Source organism: Mustela erminea, chromosome 7 (assembly GCF_009829155.1).
Source record: "Mustela erminea isolate mMusErm1 chromosome 7, mMusErm1.Pri, whole genome shotgun sequence".
NCBI classification, from domain to species: domain Eukaryota; kingdom Metazoa; phylum Chordata; class Mammalia; order Carnivora; family Mustelidae; genus Mustela; species Mustela erminea.
In genome coordinates, this window is record NC_045620.1 from 93,253,995 (window position 1) to 93,277,246 (window position 23,252).

Sequence of the window (23,252 nt, forward strand, 5' to 3'; positions counted from 1 at the left end):
AGCTCAGGTCATGATCCCAGGGTCCTGGGATTGAGTCCTACATCGGACTCTCTGCTCAGCAGGGAGCCTGCTTCCTCCTCTATCTCTGCCTGCCTCTCTGCCTACTTGTGATCTTTGTCTGTCAAATAAGTAAATAAAATCTTTAAAAAAAATTAAAAAAAAATAGAGACAAAACATAGAGGAGAGCAAAATACAAGCTGCTTGAGACTCCCCTTTCTAAAATATAATTTTGAAACGTTCAAAAATTCGTGAATTATTGTGAAAAGATTATTGTGTTAGAATTTAGAGGACTGAGTTCTAGAAGAATATTTGCTCCATGAATTTTTGCAAAAACACTTGTTCATTCCATGTCTATATTTCTTGGGTTAAAATCTAGGACTTCGAGCTAGATCAGGACTGAGCAAATTTTTCCTGTAAGGGCCAGATAGTAAATCTTTTAGGCTTTGGGGGCCAGACAATCCCTGCAACTACTCAACCCCTGTAACAAGAAAGTAGCGGTGGAAAACAGGTCAACGAAGGGGTGTGGCTGTCTTCCATTTAAACCGTATTTACAAAAACCTACAACTGGCTGGATTGGATCCAGGGTCTGTAGTATGCTGACCTGTGCACTAGACAACAGTTTCTAAACTCGAGTTATTAGTAGAATCCCTGAACGTATCAGGTATCTGTTGCCTGGCATCACAAACGTTGTGAATAGAGTCCCGGCCAAAAATCTTTGGCCGGGACTCTATTCTTTGTTGCTTACAACAAAAAGCAGTGATTTATCATGTGCCTGTGACTACACTGAGTTGGTCCTGCTGGGCTTGCGGACATGAGCTCAGCTCAGATGGGGTCAGCTCTGCCTCCTGCTGTAGATACGTGGGTTGGCTGGGACAGCTGGGATGGTTCTCTTCCAAGTATATTCATTCCGCAGGTACTTGGAAGCCATCACAGGAGCTTTCTCTGCATCAATGGTGCAGACACAAGAGTGCACGTGTGAATGGACAGGGGAGGCTTCTTAAAGGCCTAGGTTTGAAACTGGCACAATGACAATATCACTTCTCTCCCCATGTCACGGTCCAAAGCAAGTCCTAGCCACTGGCGCAAGTGAAAGGGTGGAGAAGTGTATTCTACCCGTGATGAGGTCATGGCAAGAGGGTGGATAGAGGGTCATCTGACCCATCAAACTGGAGACTTTTTATTTTTATTTTTTTAAATCACACTTTCGGGTCCGGTGCCAGAGGTTCTGAATCAGCCGGTCCCCGGCCGAGTTTAGAAGTATGTAGGCGCTTAACCATCTTGATGATCAGTCATTGCAGAGAACCACTCAATTAGATGCTTTCTCGGGCCACTTGCAACTCCATTTCATTTGATTCTATGAAATGAAGAATTTCTGTTTTTTTTTTTTTTTTTTCAAGTGTACTTTGTTCTCAGAAAGTTTTAAAATTTGATAGCCAGGTTCTGCCGTCGCTTGGTATTTCAGGGTCACAAAGCAGGCTGACCATGTCCTTAATGGCAACTCTGTTCTCCCCCACACAGAGCTCTGACCTGCTTTTCTCTCACCCACTCCTCCACCTCCTCCCCGGAACCCTCCTGGTGGGACCGGCTCATCAGGCGCTCGTGGAGGCGAGTTGGTGATGGCTATCAGTCGGCACAGCTGGACTAAAACCAACTCATTTCACACTGCAGTGGCTGGTAATCAAACGGTACTACATGCTTTATTAATTTGTAATCACCCTCCCCCCACCCTTCCCTTTTCTTATACTCATAGGTCGCTTAAAAATTCCTTGATTGTGCAACAGTGGGGGATAATCCTTCTCTAAAAAAGGTGGCACTTTCATTATACAATTGCTAAACTCAGCATCTTGGGGGCATTTCTCATGAATATTAAATGCTTCATTTTAAAATTTATATTTGGGGTGATTTTTCTTTCCTCGTTTGAAAGAAGCTTTTAATTGTGGCATAATGGCTGGCCTGTCACCATCAATATCCCCGGGTCAATAGTATATTAGCAGGTAGCAATGTTAGGTCTCTATTAAGTCACAGCTGTGGGTAGGCGGAACATGGATGCCTGGATAAGCTCTTTCGTGAAAGCTGATGTCAGCGTGTCATTGCCAACCACAGAAGAATTATATTCATCATTTGGCTCGCTAAAATAACATGAATTTCTTTTAAAAGTCCATACATTTAAATTGCCAGCATATGATTTATGCAACACCAGAATTCGTCAGCTGGTTTAAGCCTACAGAGACTTATGTAGGCAGTGGGTGGGAAGAAAATGCACGATGCAGAACCCAGAAGGACTTTTTTTATGTTGGATATTACTCATTTTTATTAATACATTACATTTATATAGAAACGTTCTTTCACTTACCATGAAGCTTCTCAAAAAACGTATTTAATGAATCCTGCTAATATAACCCAGACTAGTTGTGCATCACCCCCTAGAGGTGGCTAGAGGTAGGACAGCTGTTGTGTTGATGCTCTTCTTAAGTGACAAGCAAAACAGCATTCATAATGTCTGCCATATTTCTGTCAGTTGGTTTGTGAATGGTTCCATTTTGGGGAAAAAGAATCCACAAAAGAATCATTTAAAACACCAGAAACAAGTAATAGAGGGCAGTGATCTGACAACGGTCAGCAGACGTTTTTTTTTATATAGGGCCAAGGTGTAATATTTCCAACTTTGCGGGCACTATGAGCTCTGTTGCACTATTCAGCTTTGCCACCATAACATGAAAGTGGCCGCAGACAACACATAAACAGATGATGATGGCTATGGTTTTGTTTCAGGAGGCACGTTAATGCTCAGAGACTTGAGTTTGTATTTGCCAGCAATTTATTTAACACAGGTTCACTGTAGGAATTTCATAAGCCAATAGCATACCAGAAAATGTTTCTTTATAAGAAAAAAAAAACAAAAAAAACCCCAAAAAACAAAAAACAACCCAAAGCAAAAAAACAAAACAAAACAAAAAAACAAAAAACCCCCCAAACTCCAAACCAATGACAGAGTAATCACACTATTGTTCCTGGCAAAGGAAGATGAAAAGAGTAATGCAAATTTAGTCGAGGTATAGCATTATATGAGTCAGTCCTCGGGAGAGATGGCTTGGCCAATCTGGGGCTGATGTCTAGCTGCCATTGCAAAAGTACAAGTTCCCTGTTTCCAGAGCACGTTGCTAAGGAACCATAGTATTGGTGTTGAGAGGCCAGAAGTTCTTTCTTGGGGTGGTTTTTCCGCTTTCATTACTGCCCGTAAAAGAATTGCTTTACCTCAGTGGGATCTAATTGCTCCTCGGTTCGGAGAGCTCTTTAGATCAGCAAAGTGTCCCTTGCTCAGACCAAACACTCTCAGGTACCCCTTACACACTCCCAGTATTTATAGTTTAACGTCCCTTGCCATAGTTGCTGCTTCATATGTTTTTACTGATAAGCCCCAGCCAGGCCCTTCAGCAGCTGAGCTGAGTACTTACCAATGACAACAGATGAGATGACAATATCCTGTCACAGCTTACTTCACTCTTAATCAAAACAACTTGACTCTTTAAAACAATTTCTTTTTTTTTGTCATGCACAAGTGGATTTGAAATCATATCAACCAATATACAACAGCTACAGTCAAATAAAATTTTATTTACAAAAACGGACAGTGAGAAACACCAATTAAGAGACAGAGAATACCAGAGACCCAATCATATATCGTCTATAAGAAACCTACTTTAAATATAAATACACAGATGAATGAAAAGTTAACGGGCTAGAGAAAGATAAATTGAGCTAACACTAATTAAAAGAAAACGGGAATAGCTATATTAATTTCAAACAAAGAAGACTTCAGAACAAGAAACATTGTCGGGATTTAGGAGGGCCCATTACATAATTATAAAGAGACCAATTCTCCAAGAAGACGTAACAATCCTTAATGCATACATGTCTAACAATAGAGCATCAAAATATATGAGACAGAAACTGACAGAACTGTAAGGAGTGGCAGACAGGTTCACTATTACAGTTGGAGACTTCAACATCCCTCTACCAGTAACTGACAGATCTGGGCAGCAGAAATTGAGTAAGGACATAGTTGAAGTGAAGAGCACCATCAATCAACTAGATCTAATTGACACTTATAGATTATTTTGCCCAACAACAGCAGAAAACACATTTTTTTCCCCAAGTTCACATGGAACATTCACCAAGGTATACCCCATCCTGGACCATGAAACACACTTTAGCACATTTAAAAGAATAGAAATCATGCAAGTATGTTCTCAGACCATAGTGAAAGTGAAAGCACACACACACACACACACGTAGATATATATATATTCCTATATATATATATATATATATATATATATACACACACACACACTAGAAATAAAGAAATAAAAATACTATAAATAAATATACTAGAAATAAAAAACAGCTAGAAAATGCTAAAATATTTGGAGATTAAACTACACACTTCTAAATAAGGGGTCAAAGAAATCTCGAGAAATTTAAAAATATTTTGAATTAAATTAAAATGAAAGTACAGTTTCTCAAAATTTATGAGATGCAGCAAAAGCAATGTTTCAAGGTAAATTTATAGCACTGAATGCATATGTTAGAAGGAAGAAATATCTAAAGTAAAAAAGACTCAGTGTACTGATTTAACCCATGGCCTGTAGATTGTTGACCCTTGATCTACCTAAAGGGTTATCACTTTCATTCTAAAATAAATTATTTCACTGTACTCCATGTTTACAAAACCATGGAAAGCCATCCTAAACCACTAGGGCATCTATCAAAATGGAACTGCAAGATAAATTAGACAAAATAAATACAGACCTTTGTTACCCTCAGCATCCATCTCATGGGTGATTGGCATTAGGCACCCAGCTCCTAACACCTTATCTAACCCTTCTTTGAAATTGTATTTCTTTTTTTTAAAAATTGACATATAAAGTATTACTTGCCCCAGAGTTACAGGTCTGTGAATTATCAGGCTTACATTTCACAGCACTCACCATAGCACATACTCTCCCCAATGTCCATAACCCAGCCACCCTATCCCTACCCCCCCACCTCCCAGCAGCCCTCAGTTTGTTTCGTGAGATTAAGAGTCTCTTACAAAGGGGCGCCTGGGTGGCTCAGTGGGTTAATCCTCTGCCTTCGGCTCAGGTCATGATCTCGGGGTCCTGGGATTGAGCCCCGCATCGGGCTCTCTTGCACAGCAGGGAGCCTACCTCCCTCTCTCTCTCTCTGCCTGCCTCTCTGCCTACTTGTGATCTCTCTCTCTGTGACATGAAGAAATAAAAAATCTTAAAAGAAAAAAAAGAGTCTCTTACAAACCTGTATTTCTAACGGACATCTCCTTCCCTCCAATAGTTTCAAACTGGTCTTCTCTCTTGCCCTCTTTACAATCTATATTCTTCATGCAAGAGCCCAAGTCAATCTTCAAAAAATCATTCTTCTGCTTAAAATTCCTTGTGTTTTTCCTGTTGCCTTTATGATTAGAAAAAAAAAATCCTTAACACCTGCAAGGCTGGCATAATCTAGCCCTCTCCTCTCCCCCAACATAATCTCATGTTTTTATTCCCATTCACTTATTATTCCTCCAAAATACTGAATGCCAAACATTTTCTTCCATTGCACTGGGTATGTACAGTTCTCAAGAAGGCATCTTCACATTCCTTTCTCTTCTAGATAATTCCTCCTTGCATTAAATTCTTAGAGCTGCTTTAACAAATTATCATAGACTTGGTGGCTTAAAATAACATAATTTATTACAGTTCTGGAGGCCAGAACTCCAAAATCAGTTTTACTAGGATGAAGTCAGGATATCAGCAGGGGTGACTGCTCTGGAGATTCTGAGGGGAGGACTTGTTTCCATAACTTTTTTGATTTCTAGTGGCTGCCTCTATTTGTGGTTTGTGGCTGGTTTGTGGCTCCTTCTTCCATCTTCAAAGCACATGATCCACTCCCTGCTTCTGTCATCACATTGCCCTCTCCTCTGACTCTGGCTGCTCCTGCATGCCTCTTGCAAGGACACTTGTGATGTCATTTAAGGTCCATCCAGATAACCCAGAGGATTTCCCCATTTCAAGATCCTTAACTCAATCACATCTAGGAAGTCCTTTATCACTGAAGGTGACATTCACAGGTTCTGGACATTAAGATGTGGACACTTCTGGGGGACATTATTTAGCCTCCCCATACTATTCATCTTCCACATCTTAGTTTCTATGTCTTTTCCCCAATGAGGATGACTTGACCTTCCAATTTCCAGATGTTTCTTCACACTGCTGCCTTTAGCAAACCCTCTTTTTAAATTTAATCTCAAGTACTTTTTGGTTTAACACCTGCCTTCTTCACCAGACTTTAAATCAAAAGAAGGCAGAGAACATGTCCATTTTCTTTATCGTTGTTGAGTAAATGAGCTGGTGATGTAGGGATGCATTTTCACATTTGCCACTGAAAGACACAACTAGGTTTTACTTAAGCAACTTGAATTTATGATAATGATATTTGAAGTAACATTTTCTTTTTTTTCACCTTGTTCATTTTTTCTCACTGTGCTTTCTTTTACAATAGGCTGAGGGAAAGCATTTTTAGGATTTTTTCTTTCTGGCAAGAGAAAACAAAACAAAACAAAACAAAACACCCCAATCTAAAAGTCCTGTAAGTATATAAGTTAGTTATCAAGTGTTTTCACATTTAGTGTGCTCTGTCCACTTCTCAAAAAAAAAAAAAAAAAAAAAAAAGGAAAAAAAAGAAAAAAACTATAATATCTGCACAACAACAATCCTTACCAATTATGGTTTTTTTTTGCATTTGCATTTTTATGGAAGTACATTTAACATACAATAAAATGTGTAAGTATTAAGTATTTACCATTCACATTTTAATTAACAACTGAATGCTTGAAAGCTAGGTCTTTGGCAGGTCTATAAAAACAAAAATAAATGACATTCAATTTTTAATTACTTTTTTATGACTTCAAGCATTATACCTGTTTATGGTAAAAAAAAAAATATATATATGGAATAGAAAGAACCCAAATAGGAAAACAAAATTGTGAAGAATGTCACTGCCCAGCACTCATTAGTTTTAATCCTGAATGGCCAAGCATCATTCCTGGTCCCTTGTATGAGCTCTCTCCTTCACTTTTCCCAGGCAGGTCTATCCAGTCCCAGGTGTAAATATTGTTTATATTTCAATGATCCCCAAATCAATTATCTCCTGTCTCTTACCCACTCTTTGTAGGAGCACTTGGCATCTCTGCTTGAATGTCCAGTGAGCATCTCAAATGTAACATTGGCTGAAATAGAACTTTTGACCTTGTCTCCTTCTCATTGTCCTTCCCAGTAATGTATCACCATGCACTTATTGCTTCAGTCCAAAAATTTAGGATGCGTCAGTGAAAAGTGATGATGCCAAAAGATCACAAAATTAACTTAAATTAGCACAGAACTCTTTTAAACTAGTTAGAATTTAACACCCAGGGAAACAATCAAATAGTCTATATACAAGAAGTTCATGTCTGCTAAAGGTCAGAGGGTAGAGGGAAAGAGGATTTTGCAGTGATGGTGGATATGTCAAGTAGCTAAACATTTGAGAAGGTGTAGGTTCTCCAGCTCTCTGTCTCCTTCTCTTTCTTCGTCTCCCACTCTCTCCCAAGTTTAAATTCTCCAAAACTGTGAAACTGAATGATTCTACCAATTATTACTCAGTATAGGGCATCTTATTGAGAAGAACATTCACACCAGCCTTTATAGGGACAAAATAGTCTAAATCTTTGGGCTTTGGGTGAAATATCTCTAAGTTGGGCTTACTCCATGTGTATGTGACCTGTGTAGTCACATGTAGTCCCATGCTTAGAAGGGCCCCATGCTTGGTTTAATGCTCTGCTTTCACTATCTGGATATTCTTAATAATTTTTGAACAAGGGACTTTGTTCCATTTTGTTTTGCACTGAGTGCCACAAATTATGTAGTTAGTTGTATATTACTGAGAATGGTCAACAGGGGTTTAGGGATCTAGAGAGGAGCTGTGGTATACAGGGGTTCTCAGGCTTCCAGAAAAGCATACCAGTCTTGCTTAGATTCCCAGAACACCAGTACAAAAGTACAAACAATAATTTAGAAATTATTAACTCTGTCCAAAAAATTTATAATCACTCTGCTAGTAAAAATAGCAGATTTTTAGCAATACAGTTAAAAGACAAATGAAGGGACACGTGGGTGGTGCAGTTGGTTGTGTCTGACTCTGGCTTAATGCTCGTGATCTGACCCCACATGAGATCATGACCTGAGCTGAATTCACCAGTCAATGGTTAACTGACTGAGACACCCAGATTCCCCCAGTAATAACTATTTTCTTGAAACATACATATTCTAGCAGTGCTACTTTGTGATATTTGTCTTAAGAAAATACTTAAATTTTATATGCAATGATGTTAAAAAGCTGTTTTGAAACATTATTTTATATTTGTGAAATATTGATCTTACATGTACAAAATAATATAGTAATATATTTTACATCATATATATACATATATATGTATACACACAGAATATATAGAAGGATAACATATTAAAATTTAAATAGTGGTTGGGGAGTTATGAGTGATTTTAAAATTTGCATTTAAAAATTAGAAGTAGACATTATATAAACAATTGTAAAAGTTATTTCCAGAAAATGTAAGTGGTGACAAGTGGAAATATATTTTTATCAAGGAGAAGGAAATGATTTCCTCCAAGGTCCAGGGCCCAGTTTTCCCAAGTGATTCACCTCCAGGAATAAGTCCCATCCAGTCTAGCATTCCTGGTCCTCAAGGACCTTCAGATTCATTCAGTGCATGGGAGAGAACCACAAATCATGTTGAAAGTCTTAAAAATGTGATCAATAATTTAGTAATTTTACTTCTAGGATTCACTCTAAGCCAATGATTTAAAAATGCACAGAATGATTCACATGTAAGATGTATTATTCCATGATTAATGATGAAAAGTGGGAAATTTCCTGAAAGTCTAACAAGAGCATATCACTAAATAAATTATGGCACATTCCATCCAGTTACTTAACTCCCCCTATCCAAAGAGTATTTTAGAATATGGACAAGAAAATAAAGGAAACCTCATTTAAAATGGAGTCCGGAAGCCCTGAAGGGGGCGCTCTCAGACAGAACCACTCCTTGCAGCCTGCAAAACCAGCAAGAAGAAGGAAGATAAGACATATTTCTTATAATTTGTATTATAGAAAGATGCTGTTGGCCTTGAAGACGGAGGAAGGACAAGGAAGGACAAGGAGGAAGGACAAGGACATTTTTCACGCAGGGATTTTATCTCCTGCCTTTAATGAAGGGAAGAAAACCCTTCAGACCCCTCTCTAGCCTGGCAACAATGCACTAACCACTGCTTGCAGCCAATGAGAAACCATTACAACTCAAACTCTTCTTCTCCAGTAAACTTTTGTTCAAAGAAACCCTCCCCAATTTCCTTAAACCCTAAAAAAAACCTAACCTTCCATTTATTTCTTTGGACCTTCCTATGATTCAACATAGCTGGCTTGTCCCAACTTGTCATTCTGCTTTTCCTGAGTAAACTCGTTTTTACTTAACTAAAATTGCTCTTAGCTCTGTTTCATGTTAACACCTTCCTGGATTTATTTTATTAAAATTTAAACCTGTGAAAGATATCTTGCTAGGTTCTTTTGGTAGATAGAATATTGGTCCTTCAAAGATATCCACATCCTAATCCCTGGAACCTGTGAATATGTTTCTTTATCTGGCACAAGGACTTTGCAGTTAAGGATCTTGGAATGGGGAGACTATCCTGGATTATCTGGGTGGGCTAATGTAATTAACAAGGGTTCTTTTTAATGGAACAAATTTTTCCACTGTATTTATAGAAAGATGCTATTGGCCTTGAAGACGGAGGAAGGCGCCACAAACAAAGGAATATGGGTAGCTTCTAGACTCTAGGAAAAACAAGGAGATGTAGTTTCCCTAGAGTTTTTTCAAGGGACCACAAACTTGCTAAACTTTGGTTTTAGCCTGTGTTGGGACTTCTGGCCTACAGAACTGTAAGATGAATTAATGTTGCTTCAAACCTCTATGTTTGCAGTAATTTGTCACAGCAGTATAGAAAACTAATACAGTTCCTCATTTGAAAGAGAGAGAGAGAGGGAGAGAGAGAGAAAGATTATCTCTAGATTGGAAAAATACTTCTTGAGTTTGGAGAAGACACAGAAGTTACGAGAACAGAGAGGGCAGGGGTCTGAGAGAAAAAGATGGCAAGATCCTGAGGGAAGTATGGCACCTTGAGTCTAGATAATATGGAATCAGGAATGGGCATGAAGAACACTGTGGAAGCAGCAGAAGGCAACCAGAATTGAAGAGGCCATGCAACAAAGAACAAAGAATGTCACAAGGTGATGCTAATTTTTTATCGTTTACTTCTTTCCTCCAACACCATGACACTGCATAAAACTCAGGAACTCATCTAATCCTAGAGAAAGAATGAAGAGGGGGCTCTGAAGAGATTGAGGACAAAGACAGAAGTTTCTTGCCAATGCAGTGAAAAGGGTACAAATTATATGTTGAGTAAAAAAAATTAAGGAAATTATATTTTTGCACAGCTGAATATATAGCCTGACAAGGTAACACATGGAATCATATCATCAGATCAGACTCATAAGAACCAGAAATCTAGCCCTGTATCAAACCTTGCTAATAACTTTAAGTCTCTGTCAAGAGACAAAGCAAAGAGAGGTCTGATACGTCAAGGGTGGCTCCCCAAGGACATTCCCATATGGATCCTACTCTTTTTAGTTGGAATAATGAGGTCACCATGTGAGGTTTTCTGGATATTTGACATAGTAGGCACTGTATGAATTATGAAATATTTCCATTTTATACCCTTGCTATTATATAGTTAATGTGACATCTTTAAGGGAGCCATGACTCATAGATGTATTTATTGTCAGTAAATGGGTTTATTTATTATAAGTGATCCTTTAACCATAGGCATTCTGGTCAAAGTGTTGTTAGATAAGGTCTCTTTCTCCTAGGAAATATCATTAATCTAATTACCAGTGGTCCAGTGGACAAGGGTGTTAGGTATCTTTTTTCTTTTTTTTTCTTTTATTTATCTTTTCTCTTGACCTTGGGGGAACCCCTCCAGTAAAGAGAATGAATGGATCATAAGCTAGTGACTTTAACTCCTTTCTTTCACCTAATAATTTATAACAACTATAGTAACTATTATTATCAGCATATCCCTAAAAAGAAAAGGGCTTTAGAAAATAATAGTCAAGTTGGAAGACAAAAGATAATGTGGAACATACTTTTAAATACAGTTCTCAATTTTTAATTTATTCTCAATTTCCATACCAGCTGTTGATGTTAGGCTAGTGTACAAAGTTTTAATATTTGTGACCATTTTAAAGTCAGGGGGAAACCTGGGATTCACCTTGTTGTATAACTGGTCTGTAGAATTGCATCAGGGATTCCTTGATAGCATAGATTCAAAATGTCAGATGGAGGAGAAACCTTGCTTAGAGTACCTTCTTCCACCAGAGGTGTGTGGAAGGTGAGATGGAACAATAGGTCAACACCACATCTTCTGTGTCCTAGAACATTCCTGTGGGATTTGGGGGAGGAAAAGTTCTTGAACAAGGCAGAGTAGAGGCAGTAAATGCTGTGGCATAGGTTTAGTCTTTAGAGAGAGGAACTGTTCTCTCTCTTTTTTTTAAATTTAAAAAATTTTTTATAAACATATAATATATTATTAGCCCCAGGTGTACAGGTCTGTGAATTGCCAGGTTTACACACTTCACAGCACTCACCATAGCACATACCCTCCCCAATGTCCATAACCCCACTACCCTCTCCCTACCTTCCCGCCACTGGCAATCCTCAGTTTGTTTTGTGACATTAAGAGTCTCTTATGGTATGTCTCCCTCCCAATCCTATCTTGTTTCGTTTATTCTTTTCCTATCCCCCAAGCCCCCCATGTTGCATCTCCACTTCCTCATATCAGGGAGATCATATAAGAGTTGTCTTTCTCCAATTGACTTATTTTACTAAGCATAATACCCTCTAGTTCCATCCATGTCGTCTCAAATGACAAGATTTCATTTCTTTTGATGGCTGGATAGTATTCCACTGTATATATATATACTACTTCTTCTTTATCCATTCATCTGTTGATGGACATCTAGTTCTCCTCATAGTTTGGCTATTGTGGACATTGCTGCTATAAACATTCGGGTGCATGTGCCCCTTCGGATCACTACATTTGTATCTTTAGGGTAAATACCCAGGAGTGCAATTACTGGGTCATAGTGTAGCTTTATTTTCAACTTTTTGAGGAACCTCCATGCTGTTTTCCAGAGTGGTTGCACCAGCTTGCATTCCCACCAACAGTGTAGAAGAGTTCCCTTTTCTCCGCATCCTTGCCAGCATCTGTCATTTCCTGACTTGTTAATTTTAGCCATTCTGACTGGTGTGAGGTGGTATCTCATTGTGGTTTTGATTTGTATTTCCCTGATGCCGAGTGATGTGGAGCATTTTTTCATGTGTCTTTTGGCCATCTGGATGTTTTCTTTGTAGAAATGTCTCTTCATGTCCCTGCCCATTTCTTGATTGGATTATTTGTTCTTTGGGTGTTGAGTTTGCTAAGCTCTTTATAGATTTTGGATACTAGCCCTTTATCTGATATGTCATTTGCAAATATCTTCTCCCATTCTATCTGTCGTCTTTTGGTTTTGTTAATTGTTTCCTTTGCTGTGCAAAAGATTTTGATTTTGATGAAATCCCAATAGTTCATTTTTGCCCTTCCCTTCATTTTGCTTCCCTTGCCTTTGGTGATGTTCCTAGGAAGAATTTACTGTGGCTGAGGTCAAAGAGGTTGCTGCCTGTATTCTCCTCAAGGATTTTGATGGATTCCTTTCTCACATTGAGGTCCTTCATCCATTTTGAGTCTGTTTTCATGTGTGTTGTAAGGAAATGGTCCAATTTCATTTTTCTGCATGTGGCTGTCCAATTTTCCCAACACCATTTGTTGAAGAGGCTGTCTTTTTTCCATTGGACATTCTTTCTGCTTTGTCGAAGATTAGTTGACCATAGGGTTGAGGGTCTATTTCTGGGCTCTCTATTCTGTTCCATTGACCTATGTGTCTTTTTTTGTGCCAGTACCCTACTGTCTTGATGATGGCAGCTTTGTAATAGAGCTTGAAGTCCAGAATTGTGATGCCACCAACTTTGGCTTTCTTTTTCAATATTCCTTTGGCTATTCGAGGTCTTTTCTGGTTCCATATAAATTTTAGGATTATTTGTTCCATTTCTTTGAAAAAACTGGATGGGATTTTGATGGGGATTGCATTAAATGTGTAGATTGCTTTAGGTAGCATAGACATTTTCACAATATTTATTCTTCTAATCCAGGAGCATGGAACATTTTCCCATTTCTTTGTGTCTGAGGGATGTTATCTCTTAAATTTTTTTTTTTAAATTTTAGCAATAAGGAGATGTAGTTGAAGCCAGAGTAATAGATTATCTCCCCTATCCTCCCTGATTCAACACACACACACACACACACAGAGCACAGCACTTTCATTTTTTCCCCTCACTCTAGGTTCTACAAGAAGAGGGGTTGGGTTGGGGTTCATGCCAGAGATTCTTTCCTGGTTCAGTGGGAAAGGAGCAAAGCTCCAAGAAGCTTCTGGATAAAGTACTGAGGACCATCATTTTAGGGTTTCTTTAATAGCATCAGTGACTACTATGTGGTAGACATATTCCCTGAACTCCATCTTCCCTCTGTCTTGCTGCTGAGGACCAAAATAGTTTATATCCAAATTGATGGTGACTATAAGATCACCTAAAGTATTTTCCATTCCAGAATATAGAATGAGAAAAAAAAATACATATATCCATTCCATTTCTCATTTATTTGTAGTCTTTTTTAATTTTAAATGCAAATCTATAGTCTTTTGGTAAAATAGGTTTTTCAGGTGAATCTGAGATGTTAAGCTCCATTTAACTGCATTGTTTCTATGCATTTTGAGTTCTCAACCAGCACCCACCTGCCTAAGAACTTTTGGAACACTGCCAATTGTAGCCTGGAAATGTAAATAAGTCCCAATATAATTATCAGACTCACTTATTCATAGTGTCATTCCCTGAACTAATTTACATGTTCATGTTGTTGGCAGCACACACCCTTTAATGACCTGGATGCCCCTATTAGATTGGCCTGTTTTGCCCCAGCAGGCCATGACACCCTGAAGCATTCAGCTTAGAATTAATAATCTACCATAGTAATTAGCAACGCAGTAGAAATGAAAAGATCACAGCTAAAGTCATAGCTATTTATTTTAGAGCAAATTATTAAGTAGGTGTTCAAGACTGTTTCTGTGAGCTCAACCTCTGGGAGTGTTCTTGTAAATTGCAAGTTTGCTCTCTCCAATATAAAAAGACCAAACAGCAGCAATAAATATATTCTTTGGAGGGAAAATATAGACATTCAGTGTGGATGGTTGGCTTTATCAAAAAGTATTGTCTCAGTTGTATGTGAAAAAACACACACTCGCATGCACACACATGTGCATGGGTACACTGACACAGATTCATTCAAATGCATATGCACAAAGTGAAAGCAGTGGCTGGTAGTGTTTCTCAATTGATGACTCTATTATATCACTGAAGGTTCTACAGCACATAAATCCACTCCTGAAAAGTGGAAATTTACAGAAAAAAAATGAGCCATTTATAGAGGAGTACAATCCTCATTCTTTGATTTATAACTGTAGAATTGTGAAAAATATGGTGTTTTAATAGAAATAATTTTATCATTAGCAGGGGTGATGGTCAAAGAATGATATTTCTTAGTCCAAAAAAAAAAAAAATGACAAGCATACTTCAATGCCACAGTTAACTGCAACCATGATAGTTGGTATTGTTCTGCTCTCAGTGAATATAATTCAAGTGTTTTAGGAGAGGAATGTCCCCTGCAATGTGGAACCTTGTAGCTAGAACAGGAAACCACAGAGTTTAAATTAGATTTATTAAACAATTAATTTCATTTTCTCAATGTAGTAAAGTTGAAGAGAAGTCAGACACTTGGGAACTTTGCTGATCCAATTTAACCAGTGTTCCCTCCAGATTGTATTTCTGTTCCCCTTGGAAAGTCTGTCTATTCAGATGTATATAATGCTCCTTAGACTTTCTTGATCTCTGTCTTGCTGTCCTAGCCACAGCTGCCAAACTCTGAGCATGTCCACGCAGTTCTAGCAGCTCTAAGACTGGAGCAGCTTGCCCTATTAACACAAGTTTGAAAGTTTTTCTATTGTCAATTTTAACAATATAATAGGATGAGAAAATGGAAGAGAGGGAGAGGAAAACAAAACAAAGCCTCAATCCAGAGGTCTTATATTACCTTTAGCCAAGAGATAGTTCCAAGATTTATCTTGTGTTCTATGATGCAAGATGAGAAGAAAAGCATATTTTGTTTTTCTAAATTATTTCCCTCAGAAACAGATCTATGTCATGGCTTATTCTAATGGTTTTACAAAATACTACTCATTTTTCTTGCTCATTCTCTCTTTTAATTTGTTTTATTTTATGTTTCTAAGAGATCCCAGCACTGTTAGAATGCTTAATAATTGCCGTTTGTCAGAAATAACCTACTCTTTAAGCTAGTGGATGGAAAGGAAAATAATAAGAAACATATACATGATGACTCTTTAAAACCTTTTGCCTGAAAGGACCAATCTCACAACAGGATATTATTACCCAACACAATGATAGTCTTTTCTGATCCGATTGCATAGAATTATTTCCTTCTGCTCTATTCAAAACCACCCATTGGCTAAAGAACTTCTTATCTTTTGACAGAATAAGCTCTAAAGAAAGTACAGTTGATAAAAGAAGTTCTGCTAATGGTTAAAGCTGAGAATTAAGTTAGAGTGTCGTGGTGTAAGTTGGGCATACAGAAATTTTTATATTTCTTGCTTCTTTCGGTTTAGTTACCACATCTGAAAGGTACTGCCAAGCCATGAAATAGGATTACTGATCTTCTTACTATTAGTGAATTCTTTTTACTCTTCAGAGGGTTATTTTTACATGGGGATCATAGTTTTTCCTCACATTTGATGGTGTTTTGCAATTCATTATCTATTTAGTTTTTTGTCTTTTTTAATGTCTGTATATCAATGTCTCTTGGTTTTCCAACATAAAAATTAAAATAAGATAGTTTGGGGAGGGATCATATTTATCCTATACTTTGGTTCTATTTCCTCATGTAGTTGAGGGAAAAATACTCTCTAAATTGATGGGTATTTAATCAATACTTACTGAGTTGGGCTGACTGGGAATATGTTGTAACACCTGATGAGCTTGTCATTCTGCAAGCTTCCATATGCTGTAAAGTGAACGAGCCTATACGTTTCACTAATTCACCACAATGTATTCCTACCCAATACCTTTCACCTGAATTTTTTTCAGTAGTCACTAAAACTTTCTTAACATAGATCTGGTACTTTAGACATTGGGAAAACTTTTCATTTCCTTTGTATGCAGCCTCAGAATAAAGAAAGTTATTGGTGAAGTTGTTTCTCTAAATAGAAGGCACCTCTGTGCCTTGAACAAACTCCATTTCTTCAGTGATTCACTGGAAGAGGAGTAAGGATGTGATATCCTGGAAAATATTCCTGAGATGAATTTTAAATGAGAACTTAGGAAAAGGAGATGACATACCCTTTTGTGTTTGCTTGACTGTTGATGCTTTACGAACAGAGCTGAATTTGTCATATTCCATATTTAATAGCACATGTTACAATTTGTCCTTTCAATGTTTTTCTGTTATTTTCTGTATTTATCACACTCCATCCCTATACAAAGACACCTAGCTTAATGCGTTTGATACACCTACTAGGATATTTATCCATCCTTGAAAAATACATTGTGTTATTTAGCAAATATATTTCTTTAATTTTAATTTAATTTTTATTTTTTTTTAATTTTTTAAAACTTTTTTTTTTTTTTAGATTTTATTTATTTATTTGAGAGAGAGAGAGAGAGTGAGAGAGAACATGAGAGGGGAGAAGGTCAGAGAGAGAAGCAGACTCCCCATGGAGCTGGGAGCTCGATGTGGGAGACTCGATCCCAGGACTCATGGATCATGACCTGAGCTGAAGGCAGTTGCTCAACCAAGCCACCCAGATGCCCTATTTAGCAAATATCTTAATTTTTCTCTATATAGTATTATATTATAATTTCATGCCTTTTTTACTATTTTCAATTAAGAGTCCATCTACTTTGCTGTATCATTGCTTAGATCTACAGTACAGATTATGTAGTGTGCATCCATCTCATTTTACTTATTCATTCCTCAAATAATGGGCATCTAGGATGCTCTCAAATCCTTGCTACAACAAACAACACTCTGTAATATCCTTACATATAGCCTTTGTGGAATGTCTGTGACAATTTTTCAGGGACTATGCCCAGGAGTGGAACCACTGAATTATATTATGTGATTCATATATTTACTGAATATGGTCACATTATCCTCCAGAACAACTCTACCAGTTTACATTTCCACTGAAAGTGAAGGGAGACATTTCTTTCCCCCTGTTTCTCTAGTACATGGTGTATCTATTTCTGTGTAATGAATTCCTCCAAATTTTGTGACTTAAAACAAAAAGACTCTGCCTCTGCCTGCCATTCTGTCTGCCTGTGCTCGCTCTCTCCCCCTCTCTTTCTCTGATAAATAAATAGAATCTTTAAAAAATAAAATAAAATAAAATAAAAAAACCAAAAAGACTTATTGTCTCAGTTTTTGTGAGTTAGGAATCCCAGTGTAGCTTAGCTGGGTGACTCTGGGTCAAAGTTTGTTGTAATGTTGAAGTGAAGGTGTGAGCTAGGGATGTGGTCTCATCTGAAGGTTCAACTTGGGGAGAAGTCACTCCAAGTTATTCCTGTGGTTGTTGGTAGGATTTTAGTTCTTCAGGAAATTTTGAGCTGAAGTCCTTAATTCCTTACTGGCCATTTGCTGGAGACCTCCTTTTGTTCCTTGCCACAGGGACCACTTAATAGGACAGCTTACAATATGGCAGCAGACTTCCTAAGAACAAGCATGTGAGAGAGTAAGAGATAACAAATGTAATGGAAACCACACTCTTTACAATCTAATCTTTGAGGTGACATCACCTCACCTTTGCCATATGATATTTGTTAGAGGCAAGCCAGTAGGTTCAGCCTGTTTCCTGTCCCAATTCAGTTTTTAGGAGGCATTCAGGCATTACACTTAGGGAAGTGAAGTTAGACATTTCTGTTTCTGGATCCTGATTCTGCCTCTGCTTCATTATGTGATCCTAGGCAAATTGCTTACTTGCATAAAACTCAGTTTTCTGATCAGTACAGTGAGGATGATACTATTGTCTATTAAATGAAATAATTTTGAAAATTTAATAAAATGTAACACTAGAAATGCTTAGCATAATTTCTGTGGCACATATAAATTTTTTAATCAGTTTTTCCTACCATTATTTTAACTAAAGTATGTCTTTTATATTGGGATTTATATTGAGGGATTGCTGACAAAAATATGCTTTTTTAGGGTGTATATTCTGCAAAAGTGAAAAGGAATGGAAATAAGAAGACATTAGATGTTAAGGAGAATAGTCAATAAAATCTAGGAAGTCATGAAAGAATCTGAGTCTATCTGGAGGATGGTCAAAATAGACATTTTTCTGTAGGATTTGAACATTTTTAATGTATCATTTGGAGGAGGAAAAGCAATAGATAGACATGTATTGTTTTAGAAGGCGAGAATGGAAAGGTTTCAGTTAGAGACCAGAGAAAACAGAATAAAAAAGAGTTAAAAAAAAAAAAGGAAAAAAAGAAAAAAAAAAAGAAAACAAAACAAAACAGAGTGAGTAGGAAATATGAAATCAAGAAATTACATAATTGGCAGAAAATTAATTTTGGGGGGTAAGATGATATTCTTGGTTACTTCATATTATTCTGCTTATTCAAACTTATCTAATACTAAAAAAATGGATATGAATGAGCCCTGTCAACTTTTTGGCTGTTCATTGCAAATGAGTGATAGAGGCTGCATTTCAGCATGGGGACACGGGAGGTGAAGTAACATGAAAAGCACTTCACACTTGTGTTTTAGAAGCAGTAAGAACTCAGTGCCGAGGCCAGTGGAAACTACTCTGACAAGGGATCTCTCCACATGTACTATATACACAGGGCTCCCATCAGTCAAATCTGATCAGTCATCTGCTTTCAACAGTAGTGCTGGCCAACTGGTGTTTTACTGTCATGCATTATTCATCTCAACATGAAGGATAAACTCAGCTCTGTTAACCACTGCCTGAGGGCCCTCAGAGTCAAGAAGGGAATATGTGGTTTTGGAATTGTGTTTCTTTATGGGAAGGAAAAAAGCAGACTCTCCATAAACACCTGACAATACGATTTGGTTAATAAAATATGTGTAGTCAAAGTATTTAGGGGTTGCTTATTATGGTATGAGAAAAATTTCTAGAAAAGACCAGAGTAGGCACAATTAGTTTTTACTTCATTTCTATGCAAATTTTACTTAGATGAATTCTGTTTCTGGACAAAGTATATTCAGTTGAGCTGCCTAGTAAGTAGATAAGGAAACCATATAAAAATGCTGAAATATGTCAAAAATCTCAAAGCATCCTGCTTGAAATCTCAGCTTTTGACTGACAATAAATTAAATAGTAAGGTAATTAGGATCTCTCAGAAGTATATGAAAATAAGTTTATGTGGTGAAAATGACAAAGATGATCAGTAAAGACCTATAAACACACAGTCATGTGCACGTGCACGCGGGTACGCGCGCGCGCGCACACACACACACACACACACACACAGAAAACTAGAGAGGGGGGCATCGAGGGAGAGACAGAGGTGAAATGAGGGAGACTGATTATTTTTAAACTGTAGAAATTTAACTCCCTTCAACCCGCATTTACCAGTTTTTTTTTTTAACAACAACAACAACAACAACAACAACAAAACAGCTTTCCTGAGGTATAGTTGAGGTACAAAGAACTGCACATATTTCATATGTACAATTTGATGAGTTTGGATGTATGCCAACATCTGTGATACCATAACCAGAATCAAAGTAATAGACATATTCAATATCTCTCAGAGTTTTCTCATGACTCTTTCTTTCTTTCTTTTTTTGTGTTGATAAGAACACTTAATATATAAAAAAAGAGAGTACACTTAATATGAGATCTACCCTTTTAACAAATTTCAGTGTGCATTTTATCATATTATTAACTGTAGGTATTATGTTGTACAGCAGATCTCTAGAATTTATTCATCTAGCCTAAGTGCAACTGTATACACATTGAATAATAAATCCTCATTTCTCCAACCCCCAAATCCCTAGAAATCACTATTGTATGATGCCTCTATGAGTTTGATTATTTTAGATAACTCATATAAATAGAATTATATAGTAGTCATTCTTCTGTACTGGCTTATTTCACTTAGAAGAATGTCCTCCAGGTTTATCCATGTTGTCAAAAATGGCAAGATTTCCTTCTTTTTTAAGGTTGAAATATATTCCACTGACTTTAAGCCATTCTCATTGGCTTTATCCATGCATCTGTTAATGGACTCTTGCATTGTTTCCATATCTTGACTATTGTGAATGGTACTATCATGAACATTGGAGTCAAGGTATCTCTTTGAGACCTGGATTTCAATTCTTTTGGATATATGCACCAAAATGGGATGGCTAGAGCACATGGCACTCTGTATTGGTTTTTCATAGCTGCTGAGCCATTTTATATTCTCACCAATACTGTACAAGGATTTCCGCTTCTCCACAAACTTATCAACACCTAACTTTTTTTTTTTTTTGCATTAATAGCCATCCTAATAGGTATGAGGTGATATCTCATTGTAGTTTTGATTTGCATTTTCTGGATAATTCATGTTGTTGGGCATCTTTTCATGTACCAGCTGACCATTTGTATGTCTTCTTTGGAGAAATATCTGTTCAAGTCCTTTGCTCATTTTTAAATTGAGTTACTTATTATTATTATTATTTACTATTGAATTGAAGGAGTGCTTTATATTTTATGGAAATTAATCCCATATTAGATATATGGTTTACAGTCATTTTCTTCTATTCTGTAGGTTGCTTTTTCACTCTTTGGCTTATTTCTTTTGCTGTGTTGAGCTTTTCAATTTGATGTAGTCCTGTTTGTCTATTTTTGTTTCATTGCCTGTACTTTTGGTGTCATATCCAAGAAGTCATTGCCATGACCAATGTCAAGAAGATTTCCTCTGTTTTCTTCTAGGAGTTTTACAATTTCAGGTTTTATGTTTAAATCTTTTATCCATTTAAAGTTGATTTTTCTTTAAGATAGGGGTGCGATTTCATGGTTTTGTTGCATTTGGATATCTAGTATTTCCAACAGTGTTTGTTGAACATACTATACCTTTGCCAAGATATTCAAATATTAGTCCAACAATTATTCTCTTTAGTTAGTTAGCTAAATATTTGGAGTCATTTGTGTTGCTAAATTTTATATTTTTCTTTATCATAAAAGTAATACATGTCCATTGGAAAAAACCTGGAAATTAAAAATGAGCAAAAAGAAGGAAAAGCATCATCCCCAAATAATTAGTATTAATGTATTTATGTATACTCTTAGTATTTGTATAAATTAAATATAACAGTTTATACTGTATTGTGAATATCCCTTTATAATATTATTAAAAACACAATAAACAAAATGAGGTTATAGTGTTTGGTTTCATGGTCTCACTGTGCTCAAGGAAGACAGACTTCTTGAGGTCTTCTATGCCAGAAGTTCTTGCCTGCCTTATAGCCTTTACACATGCTCTTACCTCTGCTTGGAACACTCTTGGCTCCCTGCTGCACTTATCAAAGGCCTACCATCCTTCAGGTCTCAGCTTAAAAAAGTGCCATCCCCACAATGAAACCTTCCTGAACCTTCATCGTGCCCTCTGTATTAGGTCTCTATGTTATATTCTCTGATAAGGCCCTGGTTAACCTCATGAACTCTGGGGGCAGAATGAGTTCAAATTCTGGATTTACCATTAAAAAAAAAAAAGATTTTATTTATTTATTTGAGAGAGAGAGGGATAGTGAGAGAGAGCACAAGCAATAGGTGGGGAGAGGGAAGGGAGAAGCAGACTCCCTGCTGAGCAGGGAACCCGATGTGAGGCTCAACCTGGGGCTCAATATCAGCACCCCGGGGTCTTGACTCAAGCCAAAGGCAGATGCTTAACTGACTGAGCCACTCAGGCACCCCTCGCTTTACCATTCATTAGCCTTGTGACCCCAGACAAGTTACTTAACCTCTCCATAGTTTAATTCCCTCATTTATAAAATAGAGATAAAAATAACACGACTCCTCAAGGTGATTGTGAAGATGACATGAGTTAATACGCACAGGAAGGCTTAAAACAGTGCAAATATTTTCTGTTTTAGACATTACTATTACTATCAGTCTTTCTTTTATGTTCCACAACCTAGCTCACAACTGCCTTTGTGGGCGCACTGGCTCCTTGTCTCCTTTACTTGAACACAAGCTTCATGAAGGTGGGGTCTGGGTTTATTCATCACTACATACTATTCCCTGTACATAGGGATGTAGATATATTTGTTGAATGAATGATTATTTATTACTCTATTTCTTTACGTTCTCATTTCTTCTGATGTTTAATCCTCTTGTAAACTTTGGTAATGCTTTCCAAGAGACATTTCCCTTTCACTTAATAGGCAAAAATTAAGGCTCTGACAATTTTATCTCTGTTTTAATGACCTAGTGTAATATCATCAGCCATCGCTCTCCTCAAGCACTTTTCCCAGACACCCAGTTTTACGGTGCAGTGTCTGGTTTAATACAACGAAGTGATTTTTATCACACAATTGCTTACTGCAGCACTCTTTTCCCCTTTCTTGTTGGTCCTCATTTTGAATCCTTTCCTTCACCAGAAGATATTGCCTGGATGGACTGGGAAAGAGGTGATTTCTCACTGTTGACAACATTCAACTTCAAACACTGTGAGACGCTTCAGTTTCACAGGGGAAAGTGGTGTGGCTTCCCTTATTTTGCCTTCTGGTGTCCCCTCATCACCTGGGTGCTATGGTCAAACTGTTGGACATGTCCATGTTACTTAACCTTTTTAGCACATATAACATTGGTGACACTTATAGCCTCTGGGAACTCCTATGATACATGCTTGCCACGGT

At 37.3% G+C, this 23,252-nt stretch overlaps 1 pseudogene; it reads right to left on the minus strand.

Annotated features, from left to right (window-relative positions):
* Nucleotides 1-2,014: 2,014 nt before the first annotated feature.
* Nucleotides 2,015-23,252, minus strand: part of LOC116596388 — a 150,281-nt pseudogene continuing 129,043 nt past the window's right edge.